The sequence below is a fragment of the Nicotiana tabacum genome, chromosome 10 (genome assembly GCF_000715075.1).
Source record: "Nicotiana tabacum cultivar K326 chromosome 10, ASM71507v2, whole genome shotgun sequence".
Taxonomy (NCBI): Eukaryota; Viridiplantae; Streptophyta; class Magnoliopsida; order Solanales; family Solanaceae; genus Nicotiana; species Nicotiana tabacum.
In genome coordinates, this window is record NC_134089.1 from 154,701,239 (window position 1) to 154,716,799 (window position 15,561).

The following is a 15,561-nucleotide window of genomic DNA, read 5'->3' on the forward strand; positions in this document are numbered from 1 at the left end:
ATGCTGAAGTTATTTAGTTCATTTATAAAAACTTCAGCACTAAATAAGCTGAAGTTTTTTTGTCCTAGATAAGCTTTTTCAAAAACTTCAGCATCTAACATACTAGATAAATAATCAGATTGCCAACAGTATCTAAACCATAAATTTTGGAAACAATAAACGTGAAAAGAACAGAATTATCATTGTCCACTAACTTACGTACGTGGAAATATTCACAAATTATTGTTTACTAACTTACGTAATTATTTATAATTGGTTTTTAAATAATCTGATAAACATATTTATGGCAATCATCCCATGAACTGAAGTTTCATAGCAGCTCCAACAACAACAGAAAAAAGAAGAAGAAAACGAAGGAGGAGAATGAGGAGGAAAAAGGGGGCTGAAGTTGTTTAAAAAGTGGGTACAAGTTAAAACTTTTAAAAAAAATGGGTATAAGTTAAATGGGGGAAACCAAATAGGACGCCCCGTGCAATTTTTACACCCTGCTACCACCATCATTCCCTAACTGGCCAGTTGCAAAATCAACACTTCCAAAAGACCTCAAATTATCACCAGACTGGCTATGAGCTTGCAAAGCCTGACCAGAAACTTGGCCATTTTGCCAAACCTGATTAAAACTAGTTCTTCCACTAGGAAGTTCCAAACTTGCAAAAATAATGTATTCATTATTTGAAAACTCTGCTTCAATTCTTGGCACATTAAAACTCAAAGAACCTTGTCTTAACTGAGTAACATAATTAGCAATAGGAGCAGTGTAAGCTTGAATTTGGCCACTGGAATTTTTAAATGCAACCAAACACTGTGCACCAACCATTCTTGCTCCATTAATATTTAAACCCCAAGCTACCCAATCTGAATCTGTAACTCCTCTATGTCTGTAAGCAAGATCAACTGTGTGATTTTCTGGATGATAACTCCAGTGAAGAACAGAATTGAGCAAAGGTAGAGGATTACAAGTTGCAAAAGTCTGATTATTTCTGAATGCAAAAGCTGAACAGTTTTGTGTTTGAGCATGAGTAGTAGTAGAAAATAGACTTAATAACAAGAATGATGAAAAAAAACAAAGTTGTTACAAGTCTATCCATATTTGAGAACCAAATTCAAGAACTGGCTATTTTTGCAAGAATGGCTATTTTTTAAAGGGAATTGTCTTTGTTGGGTTTTGGATGATTGAATCAAGAAACTAAAAGTGGCTTAGATTTTATAAAATTTGGAAAGAGAAGATGAAAGGAAGGTGAAGTAGGTAACGACAATTTGAGGGAGTTTGATGACTGTTTCCTTTACGTGGAATTTTAGGCAAATATGTGAAAAAACAAAGTCTAATTAGAAATTAAACACAAAGAAAAGTTCTAATGGAAGTAACCAGGAAAGTGTTTGATATTTTTTTATTGTATTAAATTCAGAGAATGAATACTTTTCTATAACTGGCTTGGCTTGATCTCAAACTAACCTTGCTTTCACACATGGAAAAGTTTTAGAATTTATAATTTTGTGGCTAATACGACATAATTTGGACACTTTGGTCATATAGAAGGTGCCATTTTTTTCTAGAAATTATAATAGTACAAGAGAATAGTTCAATTTATTTTTTCTCCACGGTAATAGCAAAGCTGGTAATAGTGGCCCAAAGCGTAAAATTGAAACCAACAACCGAGGACAGAACAAGATGAGAAGAGTTGGCAACTAATGGTTAGAATTTAAATGCCCTTTTCTTAAAATCTAGGTAGAAATATATGTGATGACGGTTGACTTTTTGGGATCACGAACATAGTGAGAAAAACAACAACTTTCTAAGAGTCCTATATTTAGGCTATTCCAGACTTATGTATATCTACATGTGTCCAATTGCATGGTACATCAAATGTTTAGTATATTACGCACTAAATGTATAGCTAGGCTAAAACTTTAGCTTCCAATTACGAAAGAAATTGGAAGAGTAACATTAGCCTACCCATTAACAATCTTCCTCAGAACATTTATGAGTTTACGCTTAAAAGGTAAGATCAGATCGAGTGTCTTGGCTTGGTAAATTTCCTATTACAAATAACAGAAGACGTGACTCAACAAGTAGCTTCAAATTCAATTATAATCCACTAAGTTAAAAGGATTAAAACATTCAATTTAATGTATGACAAGTTGACAACCAACAAAATATACGCACTTAGGAAGGGTAGTGTCTTTTTCGGTTTATAAACTATTAACAGAGTGACTAACGTTTATTCTTATGCGAATGAACACTAGATGAAATATCATATTCCCATCCCTCATACTTCTGATACTAGAATAGAGATATAGCACTTCACAAATAGACTTTTAAAAGAAAGGCTAAGAACAAGATTGCATTTTACTAAATAGAGTCTAAAGTGACATTAACATATGAACTATCATACAAAAGTAGTTCCATTCAAACGACAGGAAATGGTGGAACATGATACCTGGCTACACCCAACTCATGTTATTATCATACCATGTAAGACAACATCAACATACTAACAAGAGTAAAACATGTTCCGAATTGTAGATATAACCTATAAGGATATTTTTCCTCCATGTGGTCTATCTTTAGCTGTATTGATGTTTTTTCTCCACAAATTTAAACATACTCCATTTACACTGAGTTAAAAGTGTGCAGAAACTAAGTTTTCATTTCTTTTAACGTATAACACTGTCAACGGCTGAACGGATTTTGGAGCAGGGTGGTGTTAACACCATATCAGAGTTGGTGTAGATTCATGGAGAAAATGGGTATTTGTTGGTGGTTTCAGGTGGTGTGGAAAGGGATGAAGGAGGTTTTCACTTTTCAATGGAAGGGAGCAAGGTGTTGCATCTCCGGCAGACCTTCATCTGATATTGGTGGAAAATGACATTTTATGATATTTAATGTAAGTTGAGTGATTTTGTGGTTAGAAAAAATAGCCTGATGATTTGTAATATTGATAAGCTGTATATATGGGTTTCCAGCACCCTCTAATGCTGTACACATTAATCATATTGATAAACTATTGCCATTAAAAAAAAAAACTGAACTATATTTTAGTTAGAATAGAATAGTACTGAAATTAATCACATAAACCTAATCTAAACAAAAACTAACCTGGATACGGTAATTCAATATTTTAAGTCAGGAATTAATAATGCAAACATGATATTGAACATGTTATATGCTTTCTATTCAAAATACTATACTGAATAAAAAGCGATGCCAGTGAAAAATGGGAAAGAACTATTACCACAAGTCCAAACCCCAGTCAGAATTACATTCCCTAACCCTAACCCTATAGATCCGCCTCTACGCAATTAACAAAAATGTAAACATACCCGGCCGCTAATTTGACGGTGGTGTCGTAGTAGCAGAATTCTTGTCCTCAGATAAAAGTTGAGCTGATAGCATAAATAATTTTCACACGAAGACGAAGAGGGCAGAGAAGACAGACGGGTGAGAGAAGTAAAAGCTGGTGAGAAAATATTTGAGGAAATAACACATAATGCCTATCAAGGCCAAAGTAATTACCCGGTGTTGCCCATTTGAAAATTAATTATAATTCCTACCTATACAATACAAACTTATTACCGGACAATTCAATTTCCTATTTCCCCTTTAATTTGCTTTACCTCACGTGAGGGGCATGTGGAAAATGCAAATTTATTCCCCTTTTTATTTTATTATATGACTTGAATAATATTACTTTTGACTGTCTCTTTATCTATGATATGTATTTTGACTGTACAAATATATAGTAATAATTATTTGAAAAATAAAAATGAAATAGGATATTCGCAGAGAGAAAAATGGACAAGAGGAATAAGTTGATCGGAGAAACTCTCGGTTGTCGTGCATACCACAATTTCAAAAGGATTGTCCTGAATTTTTGTCCGTAATTTCAATAAATAAATAATAATATTTATTAACACTAATGGAATTCCATGGAGGTATTATTCATTGCATAAGCTTTCATTGAGTTAATTAGATTATGTGACAACTGATATTATTTCAGTTTAATAATTGAATTTAAAAAAAAATTAAACTCTTTGCGTACAATTGTATACCATGTCGGTATAGCTATATACTATGTTGGTATCATATGTTAGTTGGAACATTTTTTGGTTGTATTAGTTGTATTTAATTGTTGCACTATTTGATTTTTCTTTAGTAACAGTAGAATAGTACAATATCTTGAATTTTTTTTTATTTTCTTTTATACATGTGTATTATGTAATCATTTTGATTTTTTCTTTATGTGTTTGTTTTATATAATAGTATTATAATACAATATCTTGAAATATATTCTTATATTAATATGTGGTACATTATTTTTTTATTTTTCTTTTTATGCATATGTATTATGTAATAGCAGTATAGCCATATATAGTTTTCTAGAATTAATTAGTAGAACTGTATACCCTATTGGTATAATTATATGTCATATTGGTATCATATGGTAGTTGGGATATTTTTTGGTTGTTTTAGCTGCATTTTTAAGTGAATTCTATTCTGAAATGATTTATATGATCATATTTTGCGGTGTTGGATTTTCTTGTATCTATGGACATAGATTTTGTATATTATGTAATAGTTTTTATAGTTATATGCAGTTGTTGGAACGACCCCGTACAACTATATACCCTATTAGTATAGTTATATACTATATGGTATCATATACTAGTTGAGTCATTTTTTGGTTGTATTAGCTGCATTTAATTGGTACACTATTTAATTTTCTTTTAATAATAGTAATATAGTACAATATCTTGAAATACTTTATTATATTAATATATGGTACACTATTTTTTTATTTTTCTCTTTATGCATGTGTGTTATATAATATTAGTATAGTCATACAGTTGCCGGAAATTAACCAGTAAAGTTGTATACCATGTTGGTATAGTTATATACCATATTGGTATCATATGGTAGTTTGAACATTTGTTTGGTTGTTTTAGCTGCATTTTTAAGTGATTACTATTCTGGAATTATTTATATGAACATGATTTGCAGTACTGGAATTTTTTGTACCGACGAACATAGATTATGTGTATTATGTAATAGTTTTTATAATTATAGATAATTATTGGAACGACCCCATACAACTATATACCCTATTAACATACGGAATGAGCAAGTTGCTTTGCGGATATTTAGTTGCGAGCATGTAATTTCTCATACTTTTATTGCATCCTTAATATTTTGGTACATTAGTATAGTCGCAGATAGTTGTAGCAATATTCTAGAGCAATCATATACTCTGTTGGTATACATGTATACCATATTGGTATCATATGTTTCTAGAAGTCTTTTTTGCTACTTATACTTTTATTGCATTTTCCAATGTTTTGTTATCATTTCTATTCTAACTAGTGTATATGAAGATTTGGTGGCCGTAGATTATATTTTCTTGCTCCATAACTGGTTGTATTACTGCTAATGGTAGAGTATGTACTGATATTTATAGGGAAGAAGATCAAGATTTGCATGGCAATCACGTGTTGATTCTTAAAAGCCGATTATGTAATTTATGGTGCTCAGCAGCAATCAGTGTGATATTCAGTGAATTAGATCAAGTGACAACTGATATTATTTCAATTTAATAACTGAATTTTAAAAATGAAAAAAAAAGAAGACAAAAGGTATATTATACTAGTTATATTTAAAAAAGTGAACAAATATTTATTATATCAGTTATTTTTTCTTATTATATAAAAAAAGAATAATAAAAAATAGTGAAAATAGTAAATAAAATTAGATTATGAAGAGAAAAGAATATAAAAAAATAAGTTAAATGAAATTAGAAAAGGAAAAAAGAAAAAAATAAGAAGAAAACGAGAAAAAAAGAAAAAAAGGAAAAAAAATGAAGAAAAAAAGAAAAAGTTTCCCACAAAAACTACTATGGATAGGAAATGTAATTAGTTTGATGAGTAGAAAAACAAATGGTAGGCAAGGATAAATAGTTTTGTTTTAGTGGGTAGCTGTGTCATTCTCCCAAAATATTTGCTCTTTTTTTAGTAGAGGAAATTTAATGGGCGGTCACTTTTTGGCTCCTATTTAAGTTTTAGCCATTTCTTTAATGTTGTGCACAAATAGCCAGTATAGTACTATGCTTGAGTTATATATGATATTCAAACCTGTATATGCATGAACATTAGACGGAAGGAGTAATTCCAGTTCAAATGATTTGAGGTTGTATCATATACTCATCATGTTTCTCAAATAACAGTTTTTATCGACAACGTAAAGGAGCAATTCCAGGTCTAGTTTCGAGCAACATGTAAAAGTTCAAATTAGGAAAAAGTGTTTAGTTATATAGGAAGGCGAAAGAATGTGTGACATGGCATAAATATACAAGTAAATATTACCACTATAATGGTGGCATTGGGATCCTTTGGTATGAAAATCTCTTTTCCAGCAAATACAAAATTCATGTTCTCAGCTATAATTAGGGGTGTCAATGAATATTTAAAAACTGACTAAACCGATCGGACCGTACCGTACTGAACCGATTTTTAGGTTTCTTTATAAAACTATAGGTTTTTATATAAATCTACAACGTACCGATAATTATGGTAGGTTTTTTTTATTTTATGAAAATAAATCGAAAAAATATTGAACTGTACCGAATAAATTTACATATGAAAAATATATTTATATATTAAGCTTAAAAACAATTAAGTACTAATTTTTTTCTTGGGTCTTGGAATTATAAAAATGATTACAAGCCAACAAATAATTAAGATCAAAATCCTAATACCCAAACCTATTATGCTACTTCTATTGAAACTAAATTATTTTCGGCATATTCACTAGCAAGAAACAAAGTATTCTAACGATTATGAATATCAAACTACAAAGTATTGAATATGATTCCTTTCGTATGATTTAGATTTATCTTTTTGAATAATTAATCTTCTATAGACCTTATTTTTGAGTCCCAACTTGGTTAATATCTTTCTACTTGTGTGATTTATCTTTTCTTTGTCTTTGCATAGTTTGTTTTACGCAGTGGTAGAGTAGTTGATAGATTTTTACTATGGCCATCTTTCACGTTTTCATAATTTATCATCATTTAAACAGTAAAAATGTCTAGAGAGTTTTGCTAAGTTTTATAAAAGTATATACGTATTGTATTCTACTTTTACTAGTGACTTTTACATGATATTTAAAAAAATACCGAAAATTAATCGAACCGTACCGATACCAAAGAGAAACCGACATGATTGGGACGGTTTCAAAAAGTTTAATTTTGATTATACATAATAGAATAGCCGATAAATTGGTATGGTACAAATTTTATAAAATAACTGGCTGAACCGAACTGTTGACACCCCTAGTTGCTGCTTCAAGTCACCTGAAATATTAAAAATTTGAAGTTAAACAAATGAATAGGTCCAAGCACAATCCATAGATAAGGAACAGTTGCCTAAATTCTATTTATGCTGAAAAATTTAAATAAAATTGATAAATAATAATATTGTCTAAAGAATAAGAAACATAAAAATCTATTTGTTGATGCAAGAGTATTCCTCATTGCACTTGACTTCTTATGTTCTATTTGTTAAATTAAGCTCTGACAATAATAAAATAAGAAACTACATGGGGAAAATGTCAGCACAAACTGCTAAACCAAGTGGTATACCTTTTTTTTTCATCATACAGGATGGCGGAGAGAGATCCATACAATTGCAAACTATAACACCCCATACAAGTGGTACCAGAAGCGGACCTAGAATTCTAATACAGCAGGGGCATAATTTTCTGTTCAATCAAATTTATGTTGAAAATAAAATTTCAACATAAGGTATACACATATACTTATATAAAATTTATGTTGAAGTTTATGGGGTCTGGTGACCGTCTACATAACGCATAGGTCCGCCTCTGAGTGTTGCGTCATGCTTTAAATTATTAATGCCATAAAAGAACATACCTTGAGCTCTTAAAAATAAGGTTTTTCATCACATAGGTTGAATGTAATGAATATTCTTATCCTATCTTTTCTCATTATTTCTTTTTCTCCCCAAACTTAAATGCAATTTAACCAAAACCAAGCAAGCTTGGAGAAGAGAACGCTTCTTTTCAAGTCCTAAAAAAGACTCTTGTATGAGGTCTTGAGATTAAATTAGAAGGCTGTAAATGAGAGCTAGACAATCTCTTCCATAATGAGAGCACGAACTGTTAATTCATCGATTCTTAGTGTAATCAAAAGATTTGATTTGGAATTAAAACCTTAATAATGAGAAGAGAAATAGAAAGAGAAAGAGAAGAACAAAATATCTTAGAAGAGTTAATTAATTTTTGTTATTATGTTCTGTCCAGAATGTTCGTGTATATACAAAAATGAATGACTAAATAAAAATGGGTCGGGTATACATAAAGGCCCAAACTAAGTATGAAACAATGAGGCCCAATAGTTAATTCTCTTAGCTGTTGTCAAGCGGCCCAGTATTGTCAACACCCCCCCCCCCCAAGCTGGAGGGTGTAGGCATTCCAAGCTTGCCTAAAAATTGGTGATGTAGAGGGCCATGCAGAGGCTTGGTCAACATGTCAGCATGGTGAGCAGAGCTGGGAACAAACTGAAGAGATATCAACCCAGAGTGCAAGCCGTCTCGAACATAGTGGCAATCAACTTCAATATGTTTGATGCGTTCATGAAACATTGGGTTCTTGTCAATGTGCAAAGCTGCCTGACTATTACAAAATATAGAAACAAGGGCAGAAATAGGAAGGCCCAAATCACCAAGTAAACGAGTCAGCCAAAAAACCTCAGTCACAACCATTCTTAATGCTCTATATTCAGCCTCAACTGAAGAAAGAGAGACAATGGGTTGCTTCTTACTCTTCCAAGAAATTGGACTACCCCCAAGAGTGATGTAAAACCGAGTCACAAATCTCCTTGAAACAGCACATGCAGCCCAGTCAGAGTCTGAATATACTAGAAGTGAAAGATCAAAGCTGGCTGAAAGTAGAATACCCTGAGCAGGGGCATTCATGACGTATCTAAGGACATGTAGAGCTGCCAGCATATGGGGAACATGTGGGGCATGTAAAAACTGCTTGAAGTGTTGCACTGAAAAAGAATATATCAGGCCTGGTGTGCTGTAGAAAGTTAAGTTTGCCAACTAACCTCCTGAAGGTGGTAGGATCAGGCATGAGATCATGCATGTCAAGAACCATCTTCACACTAGGATCCAAAAGAGTGGTAACAGGGGTGAAGTGGTCATAATGAAATTCAGAAAGTAAGTCAGAAGTATATTTGTGTCGAGTCATAAAATAACCATGGTCACGAGGGGTAACTTCCAAACCCAAGAAGTAATGGACAGACCCCAAGTCCTTAATCATGAATTGAGCATCCAGGAAAGCTTTCAAAGCATTCAACTCATCAAGGTCATCACCAGCTAATAAAATGTCATCTACATAGACAGCCAAAACCACCAAAGAAGAACCAGAAGACTTGATAAACAAAGAGTAGTTATTTTTGTTGGACATGTTGCCCCTAGATAGCAGGGATTCAAACATCTTGGCAAACCACTGTCTGGATGTTTGTTTGAGGCCATAAAGTGATTTTTAAAGTTTGCACACCAAGAGAGGAGAGGTAGAAGAAGAGGGAGAGACTTCCAAACCAGGAGGAACCTTCATGTAGACCTCTTCATGGAGATCACCATGAAAAAAAGTATTGATGACATCTAATTGGAAAACAATCCTCTCTTCACAGCTAGAATGAGAAGACGTCTGATGGTATAGTGAGTTTAACAACAGAAAAAAAAGTCTCAGTATAATCAACACCTTCTCTTTATGTGTCCCCTCTTATGACAAGTCTGGACTTGTACCTCTCAATAGAACCATCAAATTTCTGTTTAATCTTATACACCCATTTAGGGGAATAACCTTCTTATGAGGAGGAAGGGGAACAATGTCCCAAGTATGGTTAGCTTTAAGTGCTTGAAATTCCTTTAGCATGGCCTCTTACCAAGCAGGATTAGAGACAGCTTGTTGGTAAAATTGAGGCTTATGTATGCGTATTTCATCACTAGGAACCTGAGGGGACACAGAAGCAGAAAAACAAGAAGGAACAGCAGAAGAACAAACAAAGTCTTTAAGGTATTTAGGAACCTGAACAGGCTTGCCAGACCTCCTAAGTTCAGGAACTAGAACTAGAGGAGGAAGAGAGATGGAAACAGAATCAAGGGAAGCAGAAGGTGCAATAAAAGGAGAAACCTCAACAGGAACAGAAGGGGAAACCTCAACATAATCAGAAGGAGGAGGGAAAGTAGGAGAAGGAGAATGGGAGTGATAAGGAAAAATGTGTTCATAAAAAATAACATCTCTAGAGAAAAAAAATAGAAAAAGATGACAAGTTAGGTAATTTGTACCCTTTTTTTCCCACAAGGGTACAACAAGAAGATAGCAGATATAGATCTTGATTGAAACTTATCCCTGTGAGCACGTGATTTTTTCCTCATACGAATTACTCCAAAATAATTCCCAAAATTAGGTCTTTCTTTAATTATGTATTATTTTAGGAATTATTGTGTGATTTTCCTGATTGTTTGCATATGTTTGTGTGCATGTTTAATTTTATTAATGCATTAAAAATACAAAAAAATATAGCATTTGCATTTAAGATTTGATTTTTATATTTTTTGGAATTAATTAATAATTAGGTATTTTACAAAAATGAAAATTCACAAAAAATAACATCTTTTTGTATTTTAGTCAAATTGTGTGATTTTCTTTTAATTTGGTATTTAATTATTCATGATAATTATCATTTAGAGTTAATTAGTATTTTTAGGATTAAGTTTGGTTTTATAAATTAATTTAGGATTTTAATTTTTTGAAAAAATAAAACAAGAAAAAGGGGGAATTAATTTGAAAAGAAAGAGGAAAGAAATGAGAAATCAGAGTTTGGGTTGTTCTTCAAACCCAAATCTACAAGCCCGAAGTATCCTCAAAACCCAACCAAAACCGGTCCATCTCCAGCTTAATCCAAACGACGCTGTTTTAGGTGTTTTAATCTGGACCGTTGAATTAGTTTGATCAAACAGTCCAGATTCTCACCCATTTCCCAAACCCCGACCCGTGAACCAGTCCAGCACCCATGTAACCAAAACGACCAAGTTCCGATTAAGGATTCGATCACAACCGTTGGATTTCAATCATCCAATGGCTCAAATTAATCGTCCCATTTTAATATACCCAAACCCCTACCCCCTCAGAAATCCCCCTCATCATCTCTCGCATACCCTAGAGACACCCTTGTCTCCCACCGTCTCACACCACCGCCCTCTGCCCACTGGAAATCACCTCACGATGGTTCTGGTGGCCCAAACAACCCCAAATTAACACCATCGATTCTCCTTCATCTCCCCATTCCGAATCCCCAACCTGTTACCTTTGAATCGTCTCAGAACTCATCGAATATTCAATAGAAGTTCCGACCCCTGAACCCTTGCCTACCCAACCGGCCCCAAATTCACACCGTAGAACCCCCTCACTCCCCTCTTCCCTAATCCATAACCAGTTTTCTTCGAATGGGGCTCAATCTGCTCGAATCTTAAATCCAAGAGGCAAACTTGAACTCAAGATTGATGATAATTTTAGAGTCGAGTTCGTTACAAAATAGTGTTACTCACTTGTTTTGACAAAGAACAAGTGACTAACATTATTTGGCGATGGAATCGGAAAGTCAGGGTACCAAGCTTTTCCAGTTTAATCGGTAAGTTCTTGCATGTTTCTGTGTTTGTTTGATTAATTTTATTCCAATGGTCATTTCTCTTTTCTCATTTTTCTTTGGTCAATTTCAATTGAAATTCGATCAGTACTCTGGTATAAATTATTCTGTTCACTGTTTGTTTCTTTAAGATTGGTTTCGTGGATTTGTTTCGTATAATTGGGATATCAGTAGACTTTGAAATCGCATTTCGTTTAATCACTTAGTCAGAATAGTTAGGATTAGTTCAATAGTTTGGTTTAACCTCTTGTCTAATTATGTCGATAAGAACTGATTAATATAAGTATAATTCAAGTGTTTACCTACTTAAGAAGCTTCTAATAGTGGTAGGGTTGGGATTGCAATAGCTGTTTAAATTAAGAAAGCACTAAGCTACTGGGTAGTTAAAAATGAAAAGGTGAATAGATAATGGAGGATACACTAAAATGAATGCCTATAAAAAGGCTGAACTTGAGAGGTGTTAAGGGACACGGACAGACAGAGAGGATAAGAACATTCTGATATTCTGGAAGTATTAAAAAATATAGATTTTTTAGAGATAAGAATCCAATAAATCAGCTGAAAACTCTCTACTGTACCATTGAGCCTTAGTAATTCCTGATTCTTTTAAGTTCTGAAAACAATAATGTTCAGTGATGGGATTTGAGTTGATTTGATACTAGTTTTTTGGAAGGTTTTGATCAAATTGTGTTAAAGACTACTGTTCCATTGGATTGTAAATCAATTTTCTGGTTTCATTTGCTGAATTTGGGCTGTGTTGTTGCTGCTGTCGATTTCTGCTGTTAAAAAATTGTTGATCCTTCTTTATTTCTTTGTCCCTTCAATCTCAGGTACCTTCTTAGCCCCTGAATAATGATTGATTATTGAGCATGTAAATCAAGTGGAATACTAATTGAATACAGGCTGCATTTGAACTTAGTTTCCCCTGTTTCTCATACTGCTTTAATATTCTGTAATAGATATGTAGTTTTAGATGTTATCTAAGTTATAATTTGCACATTTAATGTTGTGTATGTTCAGTAGTTATATGTATGGGTAATTGGACATGTATGTATGATTCTGCTGTGTATGTTCAGTAGTTGTATGTATAGGTAATTGGACATATACGTATGATTCTTATTTGATATTAGTATAGTTCGAAGTATTTTGCAAGCATGTTCTGTGTTTAAATTTGCTCCTGAATGAGTTTAAAATGTCTAAGGATTATATTGAAAGCTTTAGTATGATTTTCTGGAATTCATGAGAGAACCAGATTCTAATGTACTGGTTTGGTGACTATCAGTGTTAGGGAAAATTCAAGTTAGTTTAGTTATGTTGAAAATGATTCACTGGTTATCTAATGTTGCTTGCATGTCAATTGAGCAGATTTGGTTGTTTTAAATTCTACAAGTTTTGTCAACGTGAGGATTAATTAAGGTATAAATATCAGCATTTCAAGTTAATTTAGGGCCTTGAAAATTTAGAATCATATGCTGTATAGTTTATCAAGAATTGGATCCTTAATTGTTTTCTATTTCAAAATCTTGGTGTTGTTTGTATGTTGTGACTAGCTATTTAGGTTCATTCTGAACTTTTGTTGCTCAGCCATCACATGGAGCACGATACAGACTCGATGTCGAGTCTAATTGGTGTTGGTTCTGAGGCTTTAAAGAATTTGGGCCTTCTGCTTGGGCTCAATTTGGGCTCAGAATTTTAAAATTAATGATAAATGAAAGTGATAGGCCCTGCTGCATGAGTTTTCTTTTATTTGCTTCAAAACAGGGTTCTTCACTGTAAGTCGGGGTTGGTACAATTTCGTTTTAAGATTGGCCCAGTTCCCCAATGTTACAAATCAATTGTGTTTAGTTTCTTTAAAAGGGATTACCATACCAATTGGGCGAATAATTATGGCACTTTAATTTGATGGTTGCTAATTAGTAGGAAGAAAATATATTTTGATTCTTGCTCATATCTAAAGTACAACATATTGATGCAAAAAATCTTGAGCTTTAGTAATCAGGCTAATGATTTCGTGCGCTTAACGATACAGACTTCTCTTGGTCTCAAATCTCAATATGTTGTTAATTCCTCCTAGACGGTTTCGAAGTGATTTGATCACAAAGAGCTTCTAAATTCAATATCTCATGATGTGCTTGTTGGAATGATTATTTGGTTTGTTTTGTGAGTTAATCTGGTAGATATTGAAATAAAGAGAGGTCTATTGGGCTAAACTCTTAGAATGAATAGGTTGAGAAAGAGCTTGATAGGCGTAAAACCTTTTAATAACTTTTTCTGTTGTGTGTGGCATGATTACGGGTTCCAGAATTAAGACCAACGTATGCGTTCGCGCAACGTCGGGCGAAACAATCTTAATCTCAATAAAATACTATCGTGGTTGTGTACATGTTCGCGTGACATAATTACGATTCTAAAAGCAAAATCGGAGTATGCGCAACTTCGGCCCAATTTTCTTAACATTAATAAAGCGTTATTAATTGTGGACACGTTCGCGTGATATGATTTTTGACGCGCCAAACAAATGGATATACGTGCGCGTAACCCATTTCAAGATAATTTTCTTGATTAAAAAGCGTTGAAAGGTAAATGCACATAGGTTTTAAAATCAGTAATTAAATAATTTTAATAAGCCAAGTATGATCAAAGCGACCGTGCTAAAACCACGGAACTCGGGAATGCCTAACACCTTCTCCCGGGTTAACAGAATTCCTTACCCGGATTTCTGTATTCGCGGACTGTATTATAGAGTCAACCGTTTCTCGATTCAGGATTTTAAACCGGTGACTTGGGACACCATAAATCTCCTAAGTGGCGACTCTGAATTTAATGTAAATAATCCCGTTTCGATTATCCTTTAATTGGAAAAACTCCCTTTATATACCTTCGGGTGTGTAAAAAGGAGGTGTGACAATCCCTGGTAGACTTAGGACTGGCTGCATGACAGAGACAACTAAAGGACTTCAAGTGATCATAAGAGGGAGCGTGACCATTCAGTTTCTCAAAAGGTGAGATGTTGTGTAGGACTGTAGAGGGAATTCTATTAATAATATATGTAGCAGTGAGAACACATTCACCCTAGTACTTGAAAGGGAGTTTGGATTGGAATAAAAGTGCCCTAGAGACTTCTAAGATATGTTTGTGTTTTCTTTCAACAATGCCATTTTATTGGGGAGTGTGAGGGACAGTGGTCTGGTGAAATATGTCATTATCAGCAAAGAATTGTTGGAGTTGAGAACTACCCCCGTTCATAGGCATTGTCAGACCTAAAGCATTTAACAGAAGAGTAAAATTGAACTTTCGCCACTTGAATGAAAGCTTTAAAAATTGAAATGGCATTGCTCTTGCAAGAGAGGAGATGTGTCCATGTCACTCTAGTAAAGTCATCAACTAGAGTGATAATAAAACCATTATAAGTTTGAGTGTTGTAAGGGCCACAAATATCAATGTGAACAAGTTGAAAAGGAAGAGAAGAGTGTATAGTACTATCAAGAAATGGAAGTCTATGTTGTCTAGCCATTGGACATATATTGCATAAAAATGGTTGTTTAGATGACACCTTATTTGACAGAAATGAAATAGATCTCATCTTGGCAAATGAAATGTGTTACGCCCCGTAGTATTACGTCGATATTATGCTCTGCAGTATTATATATATATATATATTGCAGTGATGTTACGCTTCGCAGCATTAAGTTATGACGTTGTTTCATCCTGAAGTATTGTACGTTGAATTTGTCATAAGGTAATTGACATCAGTCCAAGTAAAAGATTATTTGGAGATCATAAGGATTATGCTATTTCACAAGTGATTAGTAAATTCATGAAGGTGAAAGGGGGA

At 33.5% G+C, this 15,561-nt stretch overlaps 1 long non-coding RNA gene across 1 annotated transcript; it reads right to left on the reverse strand.

Annotated features, from left to right (window-relative positions):
* Positions 1-211: 211 nt before the first annotated feature.
* Positions 212-3,511, reverse strand: LOC107792470 (uncharacterized). The gene is made up of 2 exons (XR_012695832.1): positions 3,322-3,511; positions 212-878 (listed from the first exon to the last, which is right to left on the reverse strand). It is a non-coding gene; the product is annotated as an uncharacterized LOC107792470 (long non-coding RNA).
* Between the last annotated feature and the right edge of the window lie 12,050 nt (positions 3,512-15,561).